Consider the following 12,811-nt stretch of genomic DNA (forward strand, 5'->3'; position numbering starts at 1 on the left):
GGTCCAACCTATCTATTCTCATGAGCTCCATGGAGGTGTGCTCCACAACTAACACTCCCCAACCGTCCTCTGGAACTGATCATTCAGCACCTCAAACTCAAAGCCTACAAATGACCCTAAGCTCTATTGCTACATGAACCAACATCAAGCTTGTTAGTGACTCGAGCTTCTCCAACAACAGACCTTGCAAAGTAGACTCACAACCAATCAGCTCAACCTCTACGTGAGCTCTGTAGCTTTGAGAACCAATGACCGAACATCATGCCTTTCACGTTGCCTTTGCAACCTTCATAGCAGCTCCAGCTTCAAAGCCCATGGCTCAAGCAAAACTCCCACGTGGCATTGAGACATGCAAGGAAATGAATGACGACAGACATTTCTATCCATGGATGAAATCTTCTCAGATTCCTTAGCCGCAAATGTTGACACGTGGTGGATAAGAGTTAGGCTAATCCATGTACGGTTAAACTTTGGTCAACAGCCATTAGGGTTGGGGGTAAGATAATATCCACTATGGTTTGGTTTCCTTTTCCTTTGGTCAAGTTTTTGACACGTGTCCACCTTATCCATATGGCCACCTCAGCAACCCAGCCAGCACGGCCACCTCATCATCTACACAGTCAGCATGCCTAATCATCATTGCCACATGGCATAGTGCCAGCTAGGCATAGTTGCCTCTTCAGAGGCACATAGTGGATTTGGCATGTGACCACTAGTCTTCCTTTATGCCACATCATCATATTTTATCTCCTTCTTGGGATCAAAGTTTGGCCTATCCTTCCAGGGGCCTTATCTTTTGATCCAGGGGGAATTTGGAGGTGCTCTGAAATGAAAATTTTCTCACCAACTTGCGCTCTAGGCGTTGAGCACCTCAGATCTATCGTTTGACTTTTCCACAAGCCAGCATCATCAAGACCTCACCATCAAAACCACTTCCTGATCCTCTGCAGTGCACCTAGCACTTAAAATGAATTAAGATAAAATTCTTTTGCTGAATTTTGCGATTCGACGTGTAGTCTAGCTGTAGATTAGTAATACCATAGAGGAGATCCAACTCCACCAAGCCAAGCAGCCATTGACACATTACTCGATTAGTTCCCACCAGCATCATTCCATGTAGTTCTATCATCGGTGTATACTTTCACACATTTGACACTAGCTCAGTCTCTTGGCATTAAATGGCACTTCAGCAGACCTTGTTAGAGATCTTCCTCAAATTCAAAAGTGTTGCATTCTTCTTGCACGCACACATGCCACCATTGTACAGTCACATTTGTTGACTTATTTTGGCATTGGTTTCCACACACATACATCAGCCTTGTACAACCTCTTGGCTATTATCGACACTCAATTATCATCACTTTACCATAGGCTTGATCCTTGGCATACATGTTCTCACATGACTTGGTTTTGACAGTTTAGTGTAAGCCCCCCAGTGACAGCTCTCATACAGTGTTCTCATGGTGGGTTGACACTCTCACCACCGCCGGTACATGGGTAAGCCTCTTGCATAGAGCACTAGACCGCCTCTAGCATGGAGTTATTCACTGCATCACACGGTTGATGATGCACCACTCATGACTTCGGATGAGATCCATGAGGGACAGAGAACCTTCTTCGACCATTCATTGCCACAGGGTATGTACTATCTATGGTGCAAACTCAAGCCTCATTGGCCTTGACAAATTAGATGTAGACATTGATACTTCACATGCTAGCATGGATCCACCCAAAGTTTCTGATCATGCACATTCCTCGATAAGCCCTCAACATGAGGCACATTTGGTAGTAAGCCCTTAGCATGAGGCCTATTTGATGGTAAGTCCTCCCCATGCTGTACTGGAAGGGAGGGAGTCTATCCATGTGGAGCCCCAATCGCTCAAACCATCTCTCTGTGCATACCATCAGTGGTTGGATCCATGACTAAAGATCGGTCCCTTCATCAACATTTGGCACCCTCTATGCCTCAGGGACATCTTATGCATTCTTAGTGATATTCCAAGCTTCTAGGCCTTTACATTGTCAGCTCCTTCTTGACAAGACTATGACATATGCTACATCCCATGTCGATGTATATTTTGCCATGCACACATCAGACAATCTTCAGCTCATGACATTTGAGCATACAGGTTGGACAAGTTGCCGTACCTTGTCATTTATATGGGTCTCCTCATTAGCATAGCAATGTATCATGCATGCACCTTTGCCCCAAGATTTTCAGCCCGTGGATCACTCTGTCCACACCGACTATGCGGTCTTCTTCGACCCCACATCGTTCGACAGATATTACATTATTGCAGCATACCTCTCTCATTGCTATCAGTTCTTTTGGGTTGGTGACACTCTTGTATGTCACAACCTACCAGATCACATCACCAAAGCTACACTGACTAGCCTCACATCTAGATGCCTCGTCTTTAGAGTAGCTACACAGTCCACGGTGACTTATGACATGTTTAGCAGGCAGCCCTACACACCATTGTTCACGCAGTCATCTTTTGATCGACCAGTTTTTGATCCAAGTGGACCTGACTTTATGCACATTTCCTTCCTCTTCCTTTCAACTTGTCTTCTAGGTTTTATTCCCAAAGGCAAAGGATGACCCACAACTTAAGAGGGGAAAATCCACATTTATGTACAGGATTGTAAGTTGTACTCATTGTACATGCTTTCGTGCACATACTCTGATTTCTTTTTAGTTTTGGATGCTAGCATACGCACCAAAAGAAAACCACAAAAAGTTCTTATATACGCACCCTCTACTTACCCAGTGTAATTTAAGAGGGGGTGTTAAAGATAGTGTAAATTGAACTATCCACACATAGGGCATAGGGGAAAACCCTAACCCTAAGGGGTTCACATGTATATCTTCATGTTCATTGTCAATACACTTAGTGTATAGGTAGCTATATTGTGTGCACTCATCTCTCTCTCCCTCTCTCACTTTTGCTATGAGTCCATGGCCAACATAGCCTAAGCTCATATCCCATATAGCCTCAACATCCTCGTTCGAGACGAGGGCCTTTATAGCTATTCACTTCAAGCCTTCAGGGTTATGGAAGGACTAGCAAGGGAATTTCCTTTGTCTACTCTCTCGATAAGTTGCGTGGTGGTGTCAACCACATCCATCAGGAACTTCATCGCTTAACTAGAATGTGGGCATTCATCTTGTGCTTGGTACTTGGCTTGTGTGGATGGTTGAGAGGGTGTTCTTGATGATGATGCCATTGTTGTGTTCGTGAACTATGATCGTGTAAATGCTAGACCTAATAGCAAAGATACAAGTCCAAGACATGAGACATACATACATTCCAACATTTGGTTCTCATACAAGTGTAAAATATCGTCTCATCAAAATATCAATCCATAAACCCTAAACAACCAATCATGTTATCCAAAATCCATTTCTAAACAATGCAGAATATGATTTAGGAATATTTAAAAAGTACAAGACGTATAAACGTACAATGTTTGTAGGCCAATTGGTAGCATCATTATGTAAATACAAAACTATCCACCATGTAAATTGAGATATGATGAGATGTCAAAATTGCACATTTTTTGGATAAGCTTTCATATCATTGATTGGTTGCATTGCGACATTTTCATCAATATTGTGTAAATGTAGTTTGGTTAGCAAAAAGTACATTGTCATCCCTTCCCGAGGCTCATTCTGGCACAAGTGGAGATTACAATCCCACAATAGCTTTATTACATGCCTTGGGTATAATTGTTCACTTGATATTGTGGACTTGCAGCCCACAAGGAAGTTGGCTATTTTGCCAAGTAACCACCCAATAGCATAGCAATATGACATGCCTGACCATGCACCATTTGGTTGAGGGTATGCATCATTTCTTGTGTACAACTCTGGTGCAAACCAAGGAAATTGTGACTTTGGAGCAAGCGCCTACACCTGCTCGGGCATGCTCTCAGTTATATGGAGACAACTTTTCCAATCAACAATGCTCACACGCACAAATTTTCCATCTGGTGTGAAATCCAGCACGTAATTCATGGCATTCAAGTCAGTGTGCCTGAACCCCTGCTCATGCACTACTTTCATTGCACTGGCAATAGCTACGCAAATGGCAAGAGCATTATGATAGAATAGGTATGCTCGCATCTGACTTTGTGTATCATGCCATGCATTTCGAGGTTGATTGCCTCACCTTGCCCAATTCAAATAATCATGATGCATGGAAGGTAGACTCCTGAGCATGTCATGAATACTACCTCCGTTGAAGTACGTTGAAGTATGGACTGATCAACCAAAGATCTCTAACGTATGTGTAACCAATGTCTCGACACACGGCCCTATGCATTACGGTCATTGCCAGCTCTATCTTCAATGATTTATGTGCATATGCAGTATCGTGCCTCAACTTCTTGCCAGCATAAGATAGGGTTGGCTTGAAACCCGGCACACCCTCTATCTTAAGCTGATACACTTTTCCTTCCACTTCCCCATTAGATTCTTCAAGAATTGTCAATGTAATTAGTGGGAAGTGTACCATTGTAGAGTTGGAAAACTTTGTGCATAGATCTATTTGTGCCTTGCCATCTTGACTTCTCATGTCTGTTCTTTCTAAGGAACCACTAGCAATTTGGGTATAATATTTCATGGCGACATTCGATAGTCTATCGATTGCCCCTTTCTCCTTTTGCTTTTTTCTATGAATGGAAGCACGGGATTCTTTCCATTCTAAGCCACCTATCCATCTTCGTCCTTGTTGTGTTTGTCAAGGGCTCTGATTGCTTTACCATTTGAGCAACTATATCACCCAACACTCTAGGTAGGAAGTTCAGTATAGCCTCTTGTAAGAAAATAATACAACGTCTGTGCTCAACAGATAACAGGATTTCGTATGCAAGAGAGAAAACAAGATAGTATGGAGAATCAAAATTTTGATTACTGTAGAACTAATACAATAGTGGCGCTGCCTCCCAACCGTGCGCTCCTGTGAAAGAAGCTTCGATGGCATGCCGGAAACAGTAGAAGACGGAGGCTGGATGCTAAGGAATCAGGGTTGCTGAAGCTAGTGATTAAATGGGCTTCACGGGCTTGCTCTTATATCACCACCAGTTGTAGTCGGTTAGACTCAATTGGGTGGCCGACCCAGTCCACCCAAAATGGTCGACGGGGGGTCGGTCCCAAAATAGGCCACCAACCATACGATAGAACCGGTGCACAAAATAGAGCAACTGTTTCGTTCAGCCAGCCCACAGCCATCCAGGATCATCTAAGGCTCGAAACGGGCCCTGCAACCCGAGAGTGGGTTTCCCTAGGAAATGCTCCATCTACCCTCAGTGTGGTCAATCAAGGGATGCATTCCTGCACTTGCATGTAGCCTAGTTGGTGGTGTGCCAACTCTATCTGAAGCCGTCCAGCCATCAGGCCACACATGGCCCCCATCTGGTGTCCAAACCAGGACGTACCGGATAACCGAGCTACTCAAATGCCTTCTCCTCATATGGGGGGCTTACAAGTAGAGTTAGCTGGTTCCTGCATTGATATCTAACACCTCTTTCTCCTCTATCTGCTCCACCTCTCTTCGCCTTGTCCAACTGTCTGGTTACATGAGAGTGGAGCATTGATATCTAACACCTCTTTCTCCTCTGTCTGCTCCACCTCTCTGCGCCTTGTCCAACTACATTCCAATTGAGAAAATATGCACTGTTGCATTTCATCCATCTGAGACAAGGTTTGGTATGAGAAATCTCTCTTATTTTCTCCTCACTCAGTATAATAATATGTCGAATGGACAACGTGTTGCAACTTGATTCACCAAGTGTCTCTCTCTCTCTCTCTTTGAATGCTTCCATGAGGAAAGCAGAGGTATAGATATAATTCACACAACAATCATTACATAAGCACTCGATCGGTTCTACGACCACGATGACATGTACATACAAAAACCAATGCAGAAGCAATTAAGTAATTCACTTTGTGCTGAAGTACTGCAACTTTCTTTGTAGGATGCTTTTCTCCGTATGGTTGTACATTAGTTATTTGGCTACCTCCCTTCATATGCATTGCCATTGATTGGTGAGCACGGGGTCTTGTATCTTAATATTGTAATAGTACTATAATAGTATTGTTTAGTACTATGATAGTACTATAATAATGTAATAGTATTGTGATAGTACTGTAATACTATAATAGTATACTAATTAGTACCCTAATATGACTACTTGTTACTATAACAAATACAAACATAGTACTGGAATAGCACTATGTTTGTAGTGCTACAGAGAAGAACTATAGTAGTCCTATATTTAGTATTGCATTTAGTGCTAAATAAGAACATTATCCTTATCAATATGCCCTTGCCCCTAAAGGGGACCCCTCAAGGGCCATATGGACAAGGACAATGTTCTTATTTAGTACTAAAGGGGCAAGGGCCATATGACTAGGGTCATACAAATATCCTAAATTGACATACTGAAAGGACTCCAACATAGCCCTTGAGGGGTCTCCTTTACGGGCAAGGGTCATATTGACAAGGACTGGTTGGAGTCCTTATAGTTCTTTGATTTAGCAGTGTAAAATGAATTATAAAGGGCTATTTTCATTGTATAGGTGAACAATACAAACTAGTACAAAAAGGTACCACAGCAATGCTAGGTAGGACTGAAATTTTTTTGCATAACAATTCATTTTTATACGTTCATGTGCTGCCTTGTACATAGCACTACTAATTCAAAGTCAAAATGGAGACCTCACAATGAGATGTTTGCCAAGATTGATTCGTGCACATCCATTGGCACATGATACACTACATTGTGGCCTTTAACCTTGTGCTTTACTTGCACCAACTAGAACTTGATGGCCATCACGGCATCGGCATGCACGATAGTAGGTGGAGAATCATGACATAGATAATAACTGCTTCTTCTTATTGGGAAGTTTTTATAGTAGATTCCATACACCACTTCGTCTCCAACGTTGAACACATTACCCCAAACATCCTTGACTTGCTTTGATAGGACTGTTTTGGGTGCCTACATAGCACCACGTAGTAGTCATCACCACTCACATTTTTAGAGGAGGGGAGCACTACAAAATGGTTACCCATCTCAAGAAAATTTGCGAGATTCTCTATATCCATCGAGTATGCTATATCATCCTCTATGCTTGCTACTTTATCACCATTGATAGCCTCTAGTCGTGACAAGTTCCACACCCCTGCATGAGATAAATTGGTGCAAATGTCCCATTTTTCATCCATGTAGAATGAAAAAAAGCATGATAAAATTCTAAACAAGGTATGCGTAGGATCCTTATGAAACCACCAATGCAATGTGTTGATCGAGTTTCTTTCATGGTCCAGGAATCCCATGCATTAATCCTATCAACAACACCCACCTTTACTTCCACAAATAGTCTTTGCTTCAAATCATCTCCCATCTTCCAAGTCAACCATTCCACAACTTCATGAGCATTTTGTAATTTTGTTCCATTTACATCCAATTGCTCAGCAGTTATGCATGCTTTATCACTGCGCCAGCACCATCATGTTCTCCCTTTCCATGACCACTACCAAAAAAGGCTAGTTAAAGAGTAGTACCTTCCAATGAAATAGAATGGGTGTGCTACCTTGAATTGAGATGCTACCCCATTTGACCAAACCCAATGTCTTTTTATCTTCAACCCTTTAGACAGTACCCATTGGTAGTGAAGCATAAAGCAATGTTGCACAAATATTGTGTCATGTTGTTTGTCATCTAAAATGTAGAAGATGGTTTGCTTCTTTATCTCTCCCATATCCCAATAATAGCAAATGTGAACCATGATGGTACATTAGTCACTATGCCAGTGGATCAATTGGATTTCATTCTACACTTTAAACATGTAGTTCTTTGCAAAGTCTACAACAGAAACCACCACATCCTCTAGAAAAATTTTGATGCACTCTTTAAGTTTATTGTTTTACCAATAACTACAAAAGTTTTGGGTGGTATAAACCTGAAAGTGCTGTAGGAAATATTGGATGATGGTGGATGGAGTTGTTTCCTTATAGACAAGTCTTATTCTCTTCTTTTCATTCTCAGCCACATACTCATAAGTCTTCCACTTTATCAATGCACCATTTGCATCATTCAACTCACATGGACAAAATAAAGGTTTAGGACATTTTGAGCATTTGTGACACAAGCAGTCAAGATTATGCCATTCACTATGCTCATTCTTTGTACATATTGTTGATCTCCACATGACAAACATAGAAGAGTAGGTGTTTATATTGGCAACACAAGTTTCTTCCTCCTTTGGCCTACAAACCTTGCATACACAATTGCACATGGGCCCATGCAAAGACATCATGTCTTGCATCATGGAATTCACTGCTAGTCACAACAAATCCATCCTTGTATGATAAACACAACATCAAGTATTCCTTTCCTTTAGTTTTCTAACATAGTATGGCTTAAGATTTAGAAATGCGTGGAAGCCAATGTTAACCTCCGGATTGAACTCTCTGAAATCTCGGGGGGGTCACTCATCATATGTAACCCTATCACGTGAGTTCAACAGAAGGATTTTTTTTATTTCTAAAATTTACAGAAATAAATATACATAAGGGACTATTTTAAATAGTTTTGGAAAAAATTTACAGATTTGTATAGAAAAGGGGTACATTTTATTCATGAAATTTTTTACAGATAAGGGACTTTAAATATAGGCCTTGAACGCACGTGATATAGAGGGTTTATACATAGTGACCCCCTCGAGTCTGAAATTCATGAAGAACTCTACCTGTACATTCAATAATTAATACACGATTAATGCACTGTAGAGAACTATTGAGGACTATTAAATAGTATTGTTTACATACACTGTTTACATACACCGTAGAGCCAAACAATGCATCATAGCATGCATGAAACTAATTTTTCAAAAAGCCAAAGGGAGAAAGGCAAACAATGCATCATAGGCAATTTATTGAGAACTCTTAAATAGTATACCTTTGTAAGACTAGAATATTTCTTTGACATAAGGCCTTTAGTATCTTAGGAAACATGACAACTTCACCTAAGTAGTACTAAATAGTAATAAGGTCCATAGTACTATTTAGTACTAAACATCAAATAACAATGGTACTTAGCATTTTAGAGAATATGATAGAAGTTTCTAAATAGTACTAAATAGCATGGTCTTGCTTGAATAGTAGACAATACTCTTGAATAGTATACAAGGGAAAACTAGTACTAAGGGCCATAGTAAGCAATAGTAGACAAGGAAAAAGAAGTACTAAGGGCCATAGTAAGCAATAGTAGTTACTACTAAATAGCATATGACAATGGTACTTATCATGTGAGAGAAAATGACACTAGTAAATATTTCTAAATAGTAATAAATACTTTTAAGTAGTTCTAAATAGTATATGTCAATGGTATGGAGCATCTAAGAGGACATGACAATAGCAAATGACAATGGTACTTAGCATTTCAGAGAATAGAAATTTCTAAATTGTACTAAATTGTACTAAATACCATGGCCTTGCTTGAATAGTAGAAAATATTCTTGAATAGTAGACAAGGGCAAACTAGTACTAAGGGCCATAGTAAGCAATAGTAGATAGGGACAAAGTAGTACTAAGGGCCATAGTAAGAAGTAGTAGACAAGGACAAACTAGTACTAAGGGCCATAGTAAGAAATAGAAGTTAGCATATGAGAATGGTACTTATCATGTGAGAAATTGACACTAGTAGTAAATATTTATAAATAGTACTAGTTAAATAGCTCTAAGTAGTTCTAAATAGTATATGTCAATGGTATTGAGCTTCTAAGAGAGCATGAAAATAGAAACTAAATAGTGGTATGTAGAATATGACTAGTATTTATTAGCATTTGAGCGAATATGATGATAGTATCTTTAAGAAGTCTAGTATTTAGTACTAAACAGCAAATGACATTGGTACTTTGCATTTCAGAGAATATTTAGTAGTTTCTAAATTGTACTAAATATATTAGCAGTTTCTAAATCGTACTATATAGCATGATAGTGGTATTGAGCATATGAACATACTTGACCAAAAAATAGTACAAAAAATTTTCCAATAGTACCAAATGTTTGGCAATGCATTTTCACGCAAGCATTAGTAGCTCAAGGCTGCAATGGAAATGCAAACAATATTCAGCTCTATCAAGGAGAACCACATATAATAGTTCTCCTTGAAAAAGCTAAATATTGTGTGCATTTCCGTTACAAAGCACATGATGGTGTCAACAAGCACATGATGATGTCACTTTGTAAAAGAAGGAAGATGTACTTGTGTAAGCTCTAGGTAATGGCGGGGATTGTTTGCATATTGATGTGGACTAAGCCTTTGTTTGCAAACATCTTTTTTGTTTAGAGACACCCTAGTGTTGTCTCTCCAAAACTCGATAACACATTGAACAACCTCAGAACTCAAGCAATCTTGCCTGTGCCTCCGAGTTCCATCAACCCATTTGAAATCCGAATCTGCTATGTTCACACGAAGCTTCTTAAAATTGTGTGGTTGAATACCAAGGGCTTGACCTATCTTGGTGTAACTAAATCATTTTCCCACTGATATGTTGGCAGCCATGTGGAGTGCCACTCTCTTAGCAGGCATCCAACTTATCCGCACTTTGCACTCCTTTAACAACACCCAGGGATGTCTTCAAGTTATCAATAATCGCAATTGATAATGACTCATAGTGAAATTTTGTCTATTTCGGGTCATTGTTTGCTTGGGTGTAGCCATTTTTGGTGAGGTTCAAGGACTTTTCTATATATAGGTATTTTGCATGACCCATAACTTATGCATTGCTCAACGAAATTAAGCAAACTTTGTCTTCCAGTTGTAGTACACATTCAAACTTGAACATGAGATTAAAAAATTATGGAATAAGGATTTGAACAAGACCATTAAAGCATTACAAGTGCTATGTTACATGTGAAGCATGCACCCTGAAGACTATAGGATATAGCAATTTATTCAAAAACATAAAAATTTTGTTCTATACATACATGCAACCAAGTAATCACTCAAAAGTACACTACATGAGATTCTCCTCAACCCAAGGACACCCCTAAATGAGAACTTTAGGCATGGGTTAACAGTCCTCCAATGTTGTGCTAAAGTGATGCATACCCATTTGAGGGCACGCTCCATAACTTTTTTGGGATTTGTTGAAAACAAAAACAGATTGAAAATTTGGAATCCAAAGTAGTGGGACTATTGCGTGGTGGTCTTAAAACATTAATAGTTGTTGGAATTGGTATCTAGATTCACCCTAAAATGGAAGAAGTTGAAAAAGTGCAATTTGTGCATGTGCAAAGATCTTTCAATAAATCCAACACTATTTACAATTTTGAATTGTTTCTTTTTCCATGCACTTGCTTGCTATATGGCTCATAAGCATGCCAAAGGTCATTGCATTTCATAATACATAGCATCAGACATGATAGCATGCCCTTTGGCCTATTTGTGCTTTGAAGCATTTTAGGCCACATTGCACGTGTTTGGGATATCCAAATCTGCTGACATGTCATCATCGGAGGGGGGAAAATCGATGGCAAAAATTTTTCTACTCTCACGACTTTCAAATTTTCACACCTCCTGCCCATCAAATCTTGGAAGATTAAGTACTTGGAACTTGCCATGCCCTGCAAACTCCTTGCAACCCACACGCACCTCGATGTGACCTTGCGTAGTCTTTGGTTTGCCATTGTCTTCTTTTAGGTAAGTTGTCTTCTATTCTTTGCTTGCCTCACCAGCTAGGTTCTCTTGGTCTATTTTAAACTAATCGTGGCCATGGCATCAATGGCAACATATAGCTTTCCATGGCTTGCAAGAGAAGTAGACAAAGGCTACGAGATAGGAAAGTTGAAAAGCCAATTCAAGGCATAAGGAACAGAGTGCGGGTCAAGAAAAGCACTGGCATGGTATAAAAACAACAATGGAAGACACTTTTGCAACATCTGCAAAGAAAGAAACAAAGAGACGAAAGAAGACTCCTTGTGGAGCAGCAGCAAGAAGTGGTTGCAGATGCACGCATTCAATCATGCCATCAGAGCAAAGAATATGAGCTGTGGTGTCATGATTGGTGGGAGCATTTGAGGCAACAACATCAGGCCATTTAGGTGATTACCAATCTCGAGTTTTCACAAGCTTTGGCTTGCACCCTAAAGTTTCATAGAATAATAACCCTACCAACACCTCCAAAGATGCACGCCCAAGAGGCAATGCTCTCTAACCTGAGAAGTGGCCTACAAAAAGTGAAACGGGTGCACAACTTAGATCAACTAGCTACAAAGAGGGCGACATTAGCTATGTTGGTGTCCCTTGAAACAAAGGAGAAACGGCTTGGGTGCACAATGTCAAATATGTTGTCAATCAGAAGGACCAATGTGGCTCCAACGGTTGAACGTAGAGCAGAAGCAATGCACGATCATCCCGATCCGAGAAGTGTGTGGGTTTCAACAAAATGCAAGAAAATGAGAGATAGCCTAAGTGCGGAATTCATTGCTATAGTGATGATGTTTTGGCACAAAAATACAAGAGTTTCTCCAAATAGAAATGACATCTGTAAAAAGCGGACAACGTGTAAGGTGTTTGAGGAGCACATCATACACATGCTAATGCTAGATACAATGCAGGTCAATGGTCCCTAAACTAGCATGGTGGTTGTTTGTGATTGAGCTTTGGGATAGTTTACTTCTTGTTTCATTTCTTAAACCAAGCTTGGACTAAATGTGATTGTCCTAAAGTAGCCTGGTGGTTGGAACATCATGCAACCATAGGCTGGTTTAGCTCAATCACCAGTTATGTGGTTGTT

This window comes from Dipteris shenzhenensis, chromosome 32 (assembly GCF_047967505.1).
Source record: "Dipteris shenzhenensis isolate YYH24624 ecotype China chromosome 32, Dip_SZ_1.0, whole genome shotgun sequence".
Lineage (NCBI taxonomy): Eukaryota > Viridiplantae > Streptophyta > Polypodiopsida > Gleicheniales > Dipteridaceae > Dipteris > Dipteris shenzhenensis.